Below are 15,789 nucleotides of genomic sequence, written 5' to 3' on the forward strand. Positions count from 1 at the left end.
GACACTTCCGGGTCACGTGTCCAGCGTGACAAAGCCGCATCTGGCGAGCCAGCGCAGCACACGGAAATGCCGTTTACCTTCCCGCCAGTAAGCGGTCCCTATTTATCTACTTGCACCCGGAGGTGCTTTCGAACTGCTAGGTTGGCAGGCGCTGGGACTGAGCAACGGGAGCGCACCCCGCCACGGGGATTCGAACCGCCGACCTTTCGATCGGCAAGCCCTAGCCGCTGAGGCTTTTACCCACAGCGCCACCCGCGTCCCCCTAAAATAAAAATATTAGTCTGGATCAAATTTGGTTTGTTTTTTTTTAAGGGAGGAATGCATCAGGATATTTAAGGATCATGGCTAACGTTGCGTGCACACTGTTTTCCAAATGAGCAAAAGGAGTACACTGGATGCAAAGTGAAACAGGTGTGTGTACATAGCCTAACATGGAACCCCCTATGGAATTTGTAGGAAGTTCAACAACACATATACTCCTTTCAAGCCTTGCTGATGAATTTTAAGACAACAGCTGTGTAAAAAAAAAAGTGGTTTAAAATCCACTTGGAAAAGTTGTTCTCTATTTTTATGGCGCTGTTGGGTTTGCCTAGTTATACTTTACAGAATGTACGAGGACAGGTCCCTGTCCCAAAGTGCTTGCAGTCTAACATTTGACCTGGAGGTGGATGGGAACGAGAGAGGAAGGAGCGGGAATTGGAGGCGGGGTAAACGGGGGAACATTATGAAGCCGCATGGCTCTCTACCTCCACGGGTCAGAGGTAGGAGGCTTCTGAACACCAGTTGCTGGGAACTGCACAAGGGGAGGGGGCTGCTCTGGTGCTCAGGTCCTGCTTGAGGATTTCCCACAGGCCCCTGGATGCTGAACTAGATGGGCCTGGTCCAGCAAGGCTGTTCTTATGCTCTTAATAGGCCATTGTTCCACCTGCTGAATGCACCAGTGGCCATAAACCAAAACTGTTAAAATATTTTCAGGTAGAGTATGACTTTAGATATTGGCAGTAATGTCCGGCTGAACTGAAACGGTTTGAAATCCTGCCTCCCTCCAGCATTTCTCAAGCAAAGGGACCATCTTCTTGTTCCAACTCCCCCCGATAACTTCCAGTGAAGACCTGGGAGTGGGGGCAGGCGTCAGAAGAGACATTTCCAAGTGGAGTATGGTGCACTGGAGCTTTTATTTCTCCGCTGAAGATGCAAAACCTGAGCCTGACCTCGTCGCTGGAATGATGGCAGAGGACATTCCGAGGAGATCAGAGAGCGATGGGTTTTAGGAGAGGCAAAGGCCAGACCACCTTCCATGTGGAAAGATGACAGGGACAGTTCATACCATGCCCTGGAGGATTTGGAGGGGATCAAGCAGCTCCTCCGATACAACCCCTTCGCCCCCCCCCCCCCCGTGTGTGAATGTGTGCAATGTGTGCATTTGAAGGAGGAGAGATGGGCGGGCAAGGGAGGTGTTGCCTAAGGGCCTGAGTCGAGGCAAAGAATCGCATTGAAAGGCCATTGGCTGTACTGTAGTTGTCACATCTGATGTTGTTGAGCGGAGCCACTGATCTGTGCAGGGTGGCTAGTGGCGATGCCACCTTGTCAGCCCACATATGCCCATCGCCTGTGATCCGAGGGTGACGTGCGACAAAGAGGCCACAATGCCAGCTGAACGGGAGGCATATGGGAAGGGCCCCCCAGGTGGAGACATCTCTGCAAGGCCTCCCTTGTCATACAGAGACTGTCAGGCTTGCTAAAGTGGTGGGGGTTATTTATTTTTGTTTTTTTGAGGCTTGGGTTGAAAAAAGTGGGTGGGGGAGAAAAGCTTTGCAAGACAAAACGGCTAAGTGCAGAAACATCTTTCTCGCTTTCATGCTCAATCTTTTTTTGACCATCGTCAAAATGATTTTGAAAGCTTGCACCATGAATGTGAAAAGCAAGTTGAGCCATAAGAAAATAAGAAGAGTCTGGCTGCTGGATCAAGCCAAAAGGCCCATCTAGTCTCGCATCTTGTTCCCCATCACAGCAGACGTCTCTGAGGAGTTGGCAAGCAGGGGTGCAACAGTGGCACTCTCACCATTTGATTCCCAGCAGCTGATGTTCAGAGTCACCGTGTCTCTGATGGCGGAGGCAGAACACTGCCCTCATGGCTAGCAGCTGAAATAAAGAAAGGCTAAAGAAAGTGTTTGCCTCACATGCACTGCATTTTGGGCTGTCAGATCAATGAGGCTACTGGGTTGGAGCCTTTTCCTCATAAGGAACATATCCCAACTTCCCAATCATTTTGGTTGCTCTTTTCTGCAACCACTTCCAGCCCCACAAAACCCTCCAGAGTGATGTGCTCAGCCTATCTCCCTAGGTGCCTTTAGACTTGGAAAGATATACTGGCTGTTCTATAAGAGGAAAAACTTCAGCTCCTCCTGGTCTGCCCTAGTACAGTGTCACCAGTATGCATTGAATTCTCATTCAATGTACATCCAAACAGTGGCGGAGCTTCATGCTCCGGCACCAGAGGGCGGAGAGCAGGTGAGGGCGGGGCTGGCTTGCATCCCGGGGGCGGGGCGCCCAGCATGGGCGGAGCAGCTGCGATGGCACCTGCTGGGATCGTGCTGCCGGGGGCGGTGTGCTACCCCAGCACTCCTCTTCCTCCACCAGTGCATCCAAAGCACCCAAAGAACCCTGGGAACTGTATTTTCCCTCTTGCAGAGCTACAATTCCCAGGACTCTTAATGAACCACAGTCCCCAGGATTCTCTGGGGCAAACCATGTGCTATAAACGTCTGGTGTGGATCTGCTCATAACACATTTGGTCAGGCCCTTCCTAAGAGCCAGCGCAGGGACACCTTTCAATGCTCTCAGACCCTTGCACTGAGCAAGGCAACAGTGGCAGCATCTCCCGGCCTGGTAGTTTCCAGGCATGAAGGTCAGAAGGATGCAACTGGCTGAAGTTAGCTTAGGCAACAATTATCACAAAACCTGCCCCTGGACTCCTCCAACCTTGCTGGACAGCTCAGCCCCACCCAGTTGTGGGTCTTGCTAGCCTTTGCCAATCAATCTGGGGAGGGCATTCCACCCACCCCATCCTCCCCTGCCATTTGTCTTGTCTTTAATGCATGGAAACACAGAGAGAGAGACTTTTCATTTCCTGGCAGTGGGCAGAATAAGTGTTTTGACTTTGCTGCTTTGGGTCCCCGGTGGCCTCTGGCCGAAAGAGGCCTCTCTCCTCCCTGCGGGGCCCCTTGATTAGCTGGCTCCAGCCTGACCCTAATGCGCTCTGGCAGGAGGGCAGTCTAGCAGATGGTCCCTGCCACTGGCACCCTGGAACTCCGGTGAAGTGGGTCAGGCTGGGGTTGGCATGTCAGGAGACGGAAAGGGAGATTATGTCAGATCATCTTTGACGAAGGAGGAAGAGGGGTGTGCACAGTGCCATGGCACGGTGGGGACGGGCGCAAGAAAAGCATATTGTCTCTATCTTGGCCTCTGGCTCCCTCACGTGTGCATGCATGTGTGCAACTGGGTTCGTAATTCAGAAACTTGGGTGGTTGTGAGGCTGGTGGCCTTCAGGGCTGAGTGGAGACTTGAACCCTGCTCTCCCACGTCCAGTCCAACACTTGAACCACTATGCCACACTGGCTCCCAAATACACTGGCTGGCAGGAGCTGTTTGGGTCTTCAGAGCATGGACCAACCTGGAGGTGCCAGGGATTGAACCTGGGACCTTCTGCATGCAAAACAGATGTTCTACCACTGAGCTACAGTCCTGCTTGCCAGACACTGAAACTGATTGCTTTTAGAAGGCTTCCCTCTCTCTACCACCTCACCTCATCCTGCACTCCTTTCCTTTCATCTGCATAAAAGTTGGCCTATGGTCCACCCGTTTCCCACCCTTTCCTTACAGAGTTCAAACAAATGGTTGCCACACAAGTCCTTTATGGCACAAAAGCCCCACCAGAAAAATACAAAAAGTTGGCCACTCATCTGATTCTCCAGAGAAATCACTGTGGGCGGGTTGGAAAGCAAAGACTTCCTCGACCTATATTGGAACCAGGAAGAGAATAAGCGCTTCTTGACACTCCCCCTCCCAGTTTGGAGCTGCGCAGGGTGTGATTGGACACATTCATTATATTGCACCCCGCAGCAAATACAAATACTGCTGATTTGGTTCCAGCAAAAACAAACTGGTTGCATTTTGCATTCAAGCAAAGAGGAGCGGGGAGCCAACACACGGATTGTAAATGGGAATCATGTTGCTTCACTGTTCTTCACAGCACTTAGCACTCCATTGGCACTGCATAAATACAAAGGCAACCCTCCTGCATTCCTCTGGGTTACAAGGGCCTTGGATTTTTGGTTGAGATCCACATAGGACACACTCACAGAAATAAGCTCTGTTACAAGTTACAGCAGAGCTCTCTGATGCTTGCATTGGGAATGGAAAGTTCCTTATGTAGACTTTCCCCAGCTGCAAAAGCATGCATCTCTTGCTGCAGCTGTTGTTGCATTCACACTGGGCCAGCAATGTACACAATGCTTTACATAGATAGGCCTCTGCTTGAAGGATCTCACAATCCTGAAAGTCTGAAAGGTGGCAGAGAAAAGGGAGAGAGAAGCAGCCACAGTGACAGTTCTAAGACAATGTTACCTGGGAATTTGGACGGCCAGCTCACCAACTGGTAAGATTTGAGATGGGGTTGTCATGCCCAACATCCCTTCCAGACAGCCTTTTGATTTTGCATTCATAAAACATTTGTGCTCATGATGGTGATGGGGCAGTTATCCTGCTTTCAATACCATTTGCACCTCCAAGAGTTTCAGGGCGAACATTCATTTCCAATCGGTGCGTGTATTGGAAGACTTCTGGCCAATTACTGATTGGAGCTCTTTGGTATGTCGAATGAGCAGTGTATGGCTTGTTAATTTTTGGTTAGAGAGCTGACTTCACGCATTACAGTCACATACAGAGAATGCTTGTAGAGTAAGAAAATAACGAAGCAGGAGGAGAAGGAAGTTGTAAACAGGATGCAACCTAAGATATATCAGTCTAGCTTCAAACAAATAGGGATGACAGCTAAAAGGTCAAAAGTGTAGGGATAGTCCCCTTCATGGATCACTGCCTTGCCGTGGCGAAGGGGCTTGAATAACTCAGAGAAGCTATGAGCTATGCCGTGCAGGGCCACCCAAGATGGACAGGTCATAGTGGAGAGTTTTGACCAAACATGATCCACCTGGAGCAGGAACCGGCAAGCCACTCCAGTATCCCTGCCAAGAAAACTCCATGGACAAAGACAACAGGCACATAAAAGTTATGACGCTGGAAGATGAGCCCCTCAGGTCAGAAGGCGTCCAACATGCAGGGATAGTGTGGGAATCTGGAGGCGCCTTCCTCCATCTGTCTCAAGCCCAAGCAAATCCCTCTTCTACAAACTGAGTTGCACCTGAAACTTCCAACAGCATGTCCCATAACTTCCTGCTATAATCTTGGAACTTTCCATACTACACATGTTCTGGGTTTTTTGTTTTGTCCCACTTTTGTGGCACTACAACACAGGAGTGTCCCTGTGCACAGCAACGGCGCAATAACACAGACCTAATAAAGTAGAATGATGTGTGAATGGCCTGGTGGAAATCTACCACTAACACAGCACTGTTGCATCAATGGTATGTTGCAGAATACACCCACAACAAACCAACCAGTCTGGAGGGGTTTAAAGAGCACCCTTCCCAAGAAAACTGTGCCCCCCCATCTCTCCCCACGCTTGTCTTTGCAAGCTGTTCTCTGAACGCAAGATCCAAGCTTGGCTTGGTTACAGCAGGGTACCGGGATGAAGGGGCTGTGCCAAGGGCTTCAGGGGAAAAGGTGGGTTTTGAGGAAGGATTTGGATGAGATGGAATTGCGTAGGTGTTCTTCAAGGCAATTTCAAGCATAAGGGGGCAACAAGGGAAAATGGGCAGAGTAATTTCAAGGTGTGCAGGAGACCTTTGGCCAGTGGAGGCTGGAAGAACAAAGATCACGGGTGTCATGAACTGGCAGGACAACAGGGAGGAGGAAGAGATGGGTGTAGCCGGGACGGACACACTGGGGCAAGCAGGGAATGGGGAAGAAAGTACTCACGGCATGGCGGTGAAGGGTGGAGGTCAGTGCACAGGAACCAGAGCAGTAGGACCCATCATCAGAGCCAGAGGAGCCCCTGTCTCCATGAATATGACGGGCTCTGAGGCATAGGGAGCAGCAGGAAGAGCTCTCGAAGAGGCTGAGGCAGGCAAGGGCCCACAGCCCAGATCACTAGCTGGCCAGGTGGGGCTCACTAGCTCTGGGAGGAGGTGTGTGATTTCTCAGCTGGAGTAGGCTCAGGACAGGTGAGGGTCATGTGCCTCGTCAAGCCCAGATGCTGCAATCAGCAGGCAAAGCAAGAAAGGGAAGCAGGTCTGCTCAACTGTTTAAACCAGCCTTTTATTCAAAACCATGAGGACTGGGATCTTACTTTATATTTAGGGACAGTAGCAAAGTGGCAGAGCAGCTGGTTAATAATAATAATAACAACAACAATAATAACAACAATAACAATAATAATAGTATTTATACTCTGCCCATCTGGCTGGCTTTCACCAGCCACCCTGGGCGGCTTACAGCAGATATACAAAATTGTAAAACACCAGACATTACAGGACTGCCTTCAGATGTCTTCTAAAAGTCAGATAGTTGTTTATCTCCTTGACATCTGATGGGAGGGTGTTCACAGGGCAGGCGACACTACTGAGAAGGCCCTCTGGCTGGCTCCCTGTAACCTCACTTCTTACAGTGAGGGAACTGCCAGAAGGCCCTCTGGGCTGAGCGAATGGGGTAGAGAAGCTCCTTCAGGTATACTGGCCGAGGCTGTTTAGGGCTTTAAAGGTCAGCACCAACACTTTGAACTGTGCTGAGAAACATACTGGGAACCAATGTAGGTCTTTCAAGACAGGAGTTATGTGGTCTCAGCAGCCACTCCCAGTCACCAGTCTAGCTGCCACATTCTGGATTAGTTGTAGTTTCCAAGTCACCTTCAAAGGTATCCCCACATAGAGCACATTGCTGTAGTCCAAGCAGGAGATAACAAGAGCATGTACACTCTGGCAAGACGGTCTGCAGGCAGGTAGGGGTCTCAGCCAGCGTACCAGGTGGAGCTGGTAGACAGCTCCCCTTGACGCAGAATTGACCTGCGCCTCCATGGACAGCTATGAGTTCAGAATGACCCCCAGACTGCACCCCTGGTCCTTGAGGGGCACAATTACCCCATTTGGGACCCCATTCATGGTTTGCATGCAGAAGGTCCCAGGTTCAATCCCTCAAGTTGGAAAACTGCTGCTACCTAAAATCCTGCAGAGCTATCGCCAGTTAGCATCAACAATACTAATTTTGAGAGGGCCAATGGTCTGACTCAGGATAAGGAAGCTTCTTATGTTCCTGTAGTTTGGGGAGGGGCAGAGAAGAACTAAGTGGTTGGGTGAGGGACTAAGTTCATAGATGATTTGCAATGTAAGGACCTGGTGGTTATGTTGAATGTGGGAGCAGATTGGGAACCAGTGCAGGGGTTGAAGGAGAGGCATCACCACCACATACTGTTGGTGCAGTGAGAGACGTGAATGGTTTTGGCATCGCACACACAGGTGGAGAACTTGACCTTCTGCTTGCTGAGCGAGGTGTCGGACCCCCAAATGAACAAAGGCAGCCTGCAAAAGAGGGTGTGTGTGTGTGTGCGATTGGCTTGCACACAGGCGCGCACACACATAGCAGGGAGATGCACCACCATAGAATCATAGAATCATAGAATCATAGAATCATAGAGTTGGAAGAGACCACAAGGGTCATCGAGTCCAACCCCCTGCCAAGCAGGAAACACCATCAGAGCACTCCTGACATATGGTTGTCAAGCCTCTGCTTAAAGACCTCCAAAGAAGGAGACTCCACCACACTCCTTGGCAGCAAATTCCACTGTCGAACAGCTCTTACTGTCAGGAAGTTCTTCCTAATGTTTAGGTGGAATCTTCTTTCTTGTAGTTTGTATCCATTGCTCCGTGTCCGCTTCTCTGGAGCAGCAGAAAACAACCTTTCTCCCTCCTCTATGTGACATCCTTTTATATATTTGAACATGGCTATCATATCACCCCTTAACCTCCTCTTCTCCAGGCTAAACATGCCCAGCTCCCTTAGCCGATCCTCATAAGGCATTGTTTCCAGGCCTTTGACCATTTTGGTTGCCCTCCTCTGTACACGTTCTAGTTTGTCAGTGTCTTTCTTGAACTGTGGTGCCCAGAACTGGACACAGTACTCCAGGTGAGGTCTGACCAGAGCAGAATACAGTGGCACTATAACTTCCCTTGATCTAGATGCTATACTCCTATTGATGCAGCCCAGAATTGCATTGGCTTTTTTAGCTGCCGCGTCACACTGTTGGCTCATGTTAAGTTTGTGGTCAACCAAGACTCCTAGATCCTTTTCACATGTACTGCTCTCAAGCCAGGTGTCACCCATCTTGTATTTGTGCCTCTCATTTTTTTTGCCCAAGTGCAATACTTTACATTTCTCCCTGTTAAAATTCATCTTGTTTGTTTTGGCCCAGTTCTCTAATCTGTCAAGGTCGTTTTGAAGTGTGATCCTGTCTTCTGGGGTGTTAGCCACCCCTCCCAGTTTGGTGTCATCTGCAAATTTGATCAGGATGCCCTTGAGTCCATCATCCAAGTCGTTGATAAAGATGTTGAATAAGACCGGGCCCAAGACAGAACCCTGTGGCACCCCACTAGTCACTCTTCTCCAGGATGAAGAGGAACCATTGATGAGCACCCTTTGGGTCCGGTCAGTCAGCCAGTTACAAATCCACTGAGTGGTAGCATAGTCAAGACCGCATTTTACCAGCTTCTTTACAAGAATATCATGGGGCACCTTGTCAAATGCCTTGCTGAAATCAAGGTAGACTACATCCACTGCGTTCCCTTCATCTACCAGGCTTGTAATTCTGTCAAAAAATGAGATCAGGTTAGTCTGACATGACTTATTTTTCAGAAATCCATGCTGACTATTGGTGATCACAGCATTCCTTTCTAGGTGCTCACAGATTGTTTGCTTAATGATCTGCTCCAGAATCTTCCCTGGTATTGATGTTAGACTGACTGGGCGGTAATTATTTGGGTCCTCTCTTTTCCCCTTTTTGAAAATAGGGACAACATTTGCCCTCCTCCAGTCTGCCGGGACTTCGCCTGTTCTCCAGGAATTCTCAAAGATGACTGCCAGTGGTTCTGAGATCACATCTGCCAGTTCTTTTAATACTCTTGGATGCAGTTCATCTGGCCCTGGAGACTTGAATACATCTAAACTAGCCAAGTATTCTTGTACTATCTCCTTAGTTATTCTGGGCTGTGTTTCCTCTGCTGAATCATTTCCTCCAAATTCTTCAGGTCGGGCATTGTTTTCTTTATCGGAGAAGACTGAGGCAAAGAAGGCATTGAGGAGTTCAGCCCTTTCTGTGTCCCCTGTTTGCATTTCACCATCTTCTCCTCTGAGTGACCCCACTGTTTCTTTGTTCTTCCTTTTGCTACGAACATACCCATAGAAGCCTTTTTTGTTGCTTTTAACCTCTCTAGCAAGCCTGAGTTCATTCTGTGCTTTAGCTTTTCTGACTTTGTTTCTACACGTGCTGGCTATTTGTTTGAATTCCTCTTTGGTGGTTTCCCCCCTTTTCCATTTTTTGTACACATCCTTTTTTAATCTTAACTCAGTTAAAAGTTCTTTAGATAGCCACCCTGGCTTCTTTAGGCACCTTCCATGTTTCCGTCTCATTGGTATTGCCTGAAGTTGTGCTTTTACTATCTCCCTCTTAACAAACTCCCAGCCATCATGAACTCCCTTTCCTTTTAGTATTACTGTCCATGGGATCTCACCCAGCACTTCCCTAAGTTTTATGAAGTCGGCTTTCTTAAAGTCAAGAAATTGAGTCCTAGTATGCTTGGCTGCTCCTTTCCGTTGTATAGTAAACTTCAGAAGAGCATGATCACTTGCGCCTAATGATCCTTCCACTTCTACCCCATTAACCAGGTCATCGACATTGGTTAGGACCAGATCTAAAATGGCTGTTCCTCTTGTTGCTTCTCCCACTTTCTGGACAATGAAGTTGTCTGCAAGGCCAGTGAGGAATCTGTTTGACCTTATGCTCTTGGCTGAGTTTGACCTCCAACAAATATCTGGGTAATTGAAGTCCCCCATTACTACTATCTCCCTTCCTTTTGCATGCTTGGCCATCTGTTCCAGGAAGGCATCATCTATGTCCTCCGTTTGGCTTGGGGATCTATAGTAAACTCCCACAATGAGGTCACTATTATTCTTCTCTCCCTTAATTTTGACCCAAATGCTCTCACTTTGGCTTTGAGGTTCTAAATCTTGGATCTCTTCACAGGTATACACATCCCTGACATATAACGCCACTCCTCCTCCTTTCTTCTCCTCTCTCCTCTCCAGGGAGAGGGAGATGCAGCAGCCCGTCTCTGCATCCCCCACTGCACAAGATGAGATGTGCCATTCTTGGCAGACAGCAGCCCTGCCACTGAATGCCGAAGCAGCAGCAATAAAGGCACCCGAGCCTAGGATTTTATATGGCAATAAAAGATAATGTCAGCTATAAAGAGCGCAGGCAGTTCCCAGCTCTGGAGGGGTGGGGTGGTGGTTGGGGAGAGATGCTGGCTTCCCTTTCCTCACGCAGGCAGAAGAGCCAGGAGCAGCTGAGGGAGAAAGGGCTTAGGGTGTGCATTTGGGGAGGGGGGCTGCTGCGTGTGTATGTGTGGCAGGGAAGAGTTTCCTTTTGGCCTTAGGCAGGGGCACAGTGGGGCCTTGCTGTGCCCCCTTGCCACCTGGATGAATGCCCCCGAGAGTACACACCGCCCTCAAAGGCCAGAAGCCGGTTCCTCTAAACTGCGTCTCATCGTCCATGCTGATTTCAAGCCTCGCTGTAGAGCTGTAAAAGCCGCAGAAAGGGAGCCAAGGAAAAGCTCATGGGGCTGGAACAACTGTCCCAAAAGGAAAGGCTACATTGTTGAGGACTTTTAGTTTGTGGGGGAAAGTGAGAGAGAAGGGATAGGACAGAGGTGTGTGGAAAGAGGGTTTCTCTCTCCCCCCCTCAAAACGCTAGAAGCCCACAAGGTCATGCAATGAAGCTGATTGTTGGAAGATTGAGGACAGACAAAAGGAAGAATTTATTCAGAGAGAATTCTCTCCCCCAAAAGAGGGAGTGAGGGCTAACTTGGATGACGTTAAAATCAGTTTAGACAAAGGGCTAATCCACACTTACCTTTTGCCCTGCTCTTTCCAGGGACAGGTCTGCACTTTAAAGCTCTGTGTCCAGTTCTTTTTTTTACGCCCCCCCCCCCGAGAATGCCCACTCTTTAAAGTTGAAGTGCAACGAACGGCAATTGGGGTTTTCTGCAGATTGTTGTTGGTTCAGATTTAGCTTTAAAGAGCAGGTTTTTGTGGGGAAAGCTTTGGAGAGGGAGAAAAAAGCAGACTTTAAAGTGCGGACCGTGCCTGGAAAGCACAGAAGAAAGGTGTGTGTGAATAAGCCCAATTCCCAGGACAGGTTATCAAGGATTACTAGCTACGATGGCTATGTTCTCCCTCCACTGCTAGAGGCAGTATGCATCAGAGAAAAACACTAGTTGCTGGGAATCACAAATGGGGAGAACACTGTTTCACTCTGGCCTTGCTTGTGGACTTTCCCTAGATGCTGGACTATGTTGGGTCTTTCGTCTGATCCAGCACAGCTCTTAACTTACTAGCTCCCATACCAGCTCCTTGTTCTGCTCACTTGGAACCTCGAAAGTTTTTGTGTCAATGCAGAAAATTTGTCAGGTTCCTTGCAGCGGACGCCCACTTCTTTCTCACAAGAGCTGTTCACACTGGGGTTCCTCTGCAGCATAGGAGCTGTGTTGGTTCAGAATGCAGAGAATGAGCATCGCTGAAAACCTCTGATTGGATGTGTGTTAGATTTCACAGAAGGTACCGTGCGATTCACGAGGCTGCCAAGATTTGAGGGGTAATATGCCAAGTAGTGAGAACCCCCAGAGTTTGACCATTTGACTTACCCAGCTGTCATTCCATTGATACTTCACTGAATCCTTGCAATTCAGATGTTCTTTTAAATGCAACTCACTTTATTTACATGAGCACATACTGCAGCATGGGGGAGAGCTGTGTGGTGCAAAAAGATGGCAACCTAATGACCCCCACCCCACTGAAAAGACTGCCCCAAACCAGCCAGTGGAGCTGAAGTCCAGAGATGGTGCACTAACTTAAGCCAGAGATAAAGCTCCCCGGGGAAAATCCGTTCAATTTCAATTTGGCCATTTTATCTACTAGCTGAAAGGTTTGGAGGGGCTGAGCCATGTTGGATCAATGCAGGTCTGGTTGGGCGGCTGTGGCTCCTATCCTCACCCTGATCCAGTCAATAGCAGGGGAACCAGTGACAAATTTAAGAGAAAAGCATGTGGAGCAGGTATATCCATCACATTAATGATCCGTCCCAATTCAATCAATGGGCAGAGTTGGAATCTGCTCCTCGGTCACTTCCTGTCCCAAATTCTTTACACTGCTCTGTTGCCTCTGCACTTTGCATGCTTCCTGAAGATACTCCACAGGCCCTTGCTTTGAGATGAGCCTCTGCATGGAGGGGGGGGGGGAATCCATGGACGTTATGATGCCTGAATCAGTGGATGCTATCGCTGAATCGTTAGGCAGCATTGTCCGTCCATGAACACAAGGGCCATTGTACTGGCAGACAGGTTGAGCTTTGATGCTGCACAACAGAGCAATCCAATTCAACAGATAGACCAGTGGAACCTTGATGCTCAACAGACGGCACATTCTATTGTGCGGCAAAGTTACCAGCAACCTGCTTATGCCTTCTTTTGAGCAACAACGCTCCGCTGGTACAAAGCTTCTCACCACCGGGACAAGTATAGTGCTAAGTCACTTTCGCATTGGATACAATCCCATAGTTTCATAGATAGCTTACAAGACCCTCTCATTTTAGTCTATTCTCTGCTTGCTGCAAGAAATCCTGAACTGATGACTGTTCACCTCCTGGTTGCAGGCCTCCAGTGAGGGGCAGCCCCACCCCCGCTCTGACTGCTCAGGCCAACCAGACATTTTTTCAACCATAATCTACCCTCGAGACTTAAGTCAATTTGAACTCTAATCCTGCCCTCTGGGGCAGAAGAGGACCAGCCTTTGCCCTCTTCTAGCTGAGAGCCCTTCAGGGATTTGAAAAGTGCTGTCATGTTTGTTGTTTCAAAATTTTGTGGTTTTAATTTGTTGCATTTTATCTGGTCAGGTGTATTTGAGACATTCTCTTTGGTATAAAATGACTGATAAATGTATAGAGTGACCATAATAACTAACTAACTAACTAACTAACTAACTAACTAACTACCGTAACTAACTAACTTTGACGTATCAGGTCCCTCTGTACTTTTTAAAAACCAAGTCGCGGTATCCACCCGGATAATAAGGCAGGTGTGATAGAGAATGGCACTGATCTGCTAAGGGGGGAGCGATTTGGGAGGTTGGCATGTTTTTAATTGCTTTTATTGCATGGTGTCACTGAAGACTCCTGCAGGCAGCAGTGAAGTAGACAGATGACTTAATAGCCTGTCGACGTTGCAGTCTAAGGGAAGGGCTGGCTGCATATGATCCGACTGTCAATGGGGCACATGGGTCACAACTAGAGAGGAGGATGGCAATGAACAGGAGGGAGGAAGAGGAATGAGCTGGTGGCCAATGGCAACAAGAGTTCGTGGGTCATGTCTGCTTCCAAAGGGGCAGCTTCTGGTGCTACCCAGGCTGCAAGTGGAACTGAACTCTACACAAAGGAGAGCACTGTGCTCTGAGTGTAGAGCCCACTATGTTCCATCCACACGGTGTGACATGGGGGTGGGGGGCACGTTAAACTCAGAACATAGTCACTTTCAGCCCTAAAACCCTTTTATCACCCCGTATATATTTAAATTACATCTTGTAATAAAATGCTTATATGTTGTTATGAGTTTGCGGGGGAAGGACGTGGGCCGTTTGTGAGATCCTTCTAACCCCTGGATCCAGCAGGTCTTAAAATATAAGCCAGGCTAGCTTCCCGTGTTGAGGAGATTGCCTGGGTGGCGGGCCATTAAGAGAACAAAGGAAGGGGTACTGTGCAAGATAACAAATTAGGGAGCTCCCTCAACTCAGAGATGGTTAGAAGACAAAACCCAGGGTTCATAGCTGGGTTGAAGTGATGTCACCTAGAAGTAAAGCAGCAAGCTGGAGGGAGAGTCAGAGCAAAGTATGAGAGCCGCGTTTGATGTCTGTTTGAATCACACTTTGGGGTGTTGATGCTGTGAACCCCTCCATCACAGGCTCACGTTGTATATATGTGCATCATAAAGACACAGCAGTCTCTGTTGGGCTTCACTTCAAAGGAAACACAAACCCTGAGTAAGTGCCTGGAACCCCAGGAATCTCACACCTCTCAGAGATTGGGTTGGTGTGCAATGATATGTGTGTAGCAGCATATCAATATAGCACCATAACAATATAGTGTTAATTCGTTGTATTGTGGTGTTACAGAGTTATATAGCACTATAATGCTAGAATAGAATGCAAATTTAAATTTATTTATATACAATATATATATCCATGTACACACATTCTCTGGTCATAGCAATTTTATCCACGCTATTAATGGGGTGATTGGAAAAGGCTTTTAAAAGAGAACTTTTTAATATAAGATTAACATGATACCCTCATGGTGCTATAGCACTGAACCTCTTTTATTTAATTAATTACTAAAGCAAGAAATTGGCGCTAATAATAAAAAAGATAATAAATGGGGGTCCTAAAAAAATGGTTCCTGTCCCAAAGGTTACACTTAAATCTGTTCTGCTGCTGTGGTAGGTTCACTTTTAGAGCTATAATTTCTAGAGTGGTTTCAAGGCCTCTCCACAGGGAACTCTAGAAACTGTTATCTCAGTGCAAGGAACAGGGGTCTCCTAACAACTCTCAGCTCCCTTAACAAACTTCAGCTCTCATAATTATTTGGGGGAAGCCATGATTGTTTAAAGTGGCACCACAGTGCTTTAAATGTATGGTGTGAATGTGGTCTTCATTTCTGGCCAGGTCCCTCATGTTGTCTGCTCTGGAGATGGGGAAGCCTGTGGTCCTCCCATTATTCCTACCAACTGACTGTGCTGCCTGGGACTGCTGGGAGCTGGAGTCTAGCAACATCAGGAGAGCACAGACTCTGGCCAGGACTCTCCAGTGCCTCGGGCAAAAGCCTTTTACCTGGCAATGCTGAGGGTTGAATCTAGGGGCTTCTGCAGATGCCCTTCCACCCAGCTACTGCCTTCCCCTAGGACAGCAAGCCCAGCTGGACACAGCTGCTGTCCCTTTTGGCACCTCCTACTGCAAGCAGTAGAAATGATAAGCAGGGGCAGAGACAGGAGGGAAGCTCCCTCTCCTTCCTGCTTTAACTACAGCACTGTCCCCTCCCCGCCCCACTTGGCACCAGCAACAGTCTCCCACCCAGGCAGGGAGCTCAGGTGCTGAGTTCAAGTGTTCATTGGCAAACGCTGAATGGCCTTTAAAGATCTTGTTTTTCCTCCCTTTCAAAAGAAAGCCCCAAGGAAAACGGCGCAGCCTACCAGCAAGCCCCCTTGGCGGAGCTCACATCCCTCACCCAAGCATGACAGGCAGCTGTTTTACTGTATTTGCTACCTGTGCTCATCCATCAAACCCATCGATCGGGCAACGGCG

Source organism: Podarcis tiliguerta (assembly GCF_965153285.1).
Source record: "Podarcis tiliguerta genome assembly, chromosome: 8".
Taxonomy (NCBI): domain Eukaryota; kingdom Metazoa; phylum Chordata; class Lepidosauria; order Squamata; family Lacertidae; genus Podarcis; species Podarcis tiliguerta.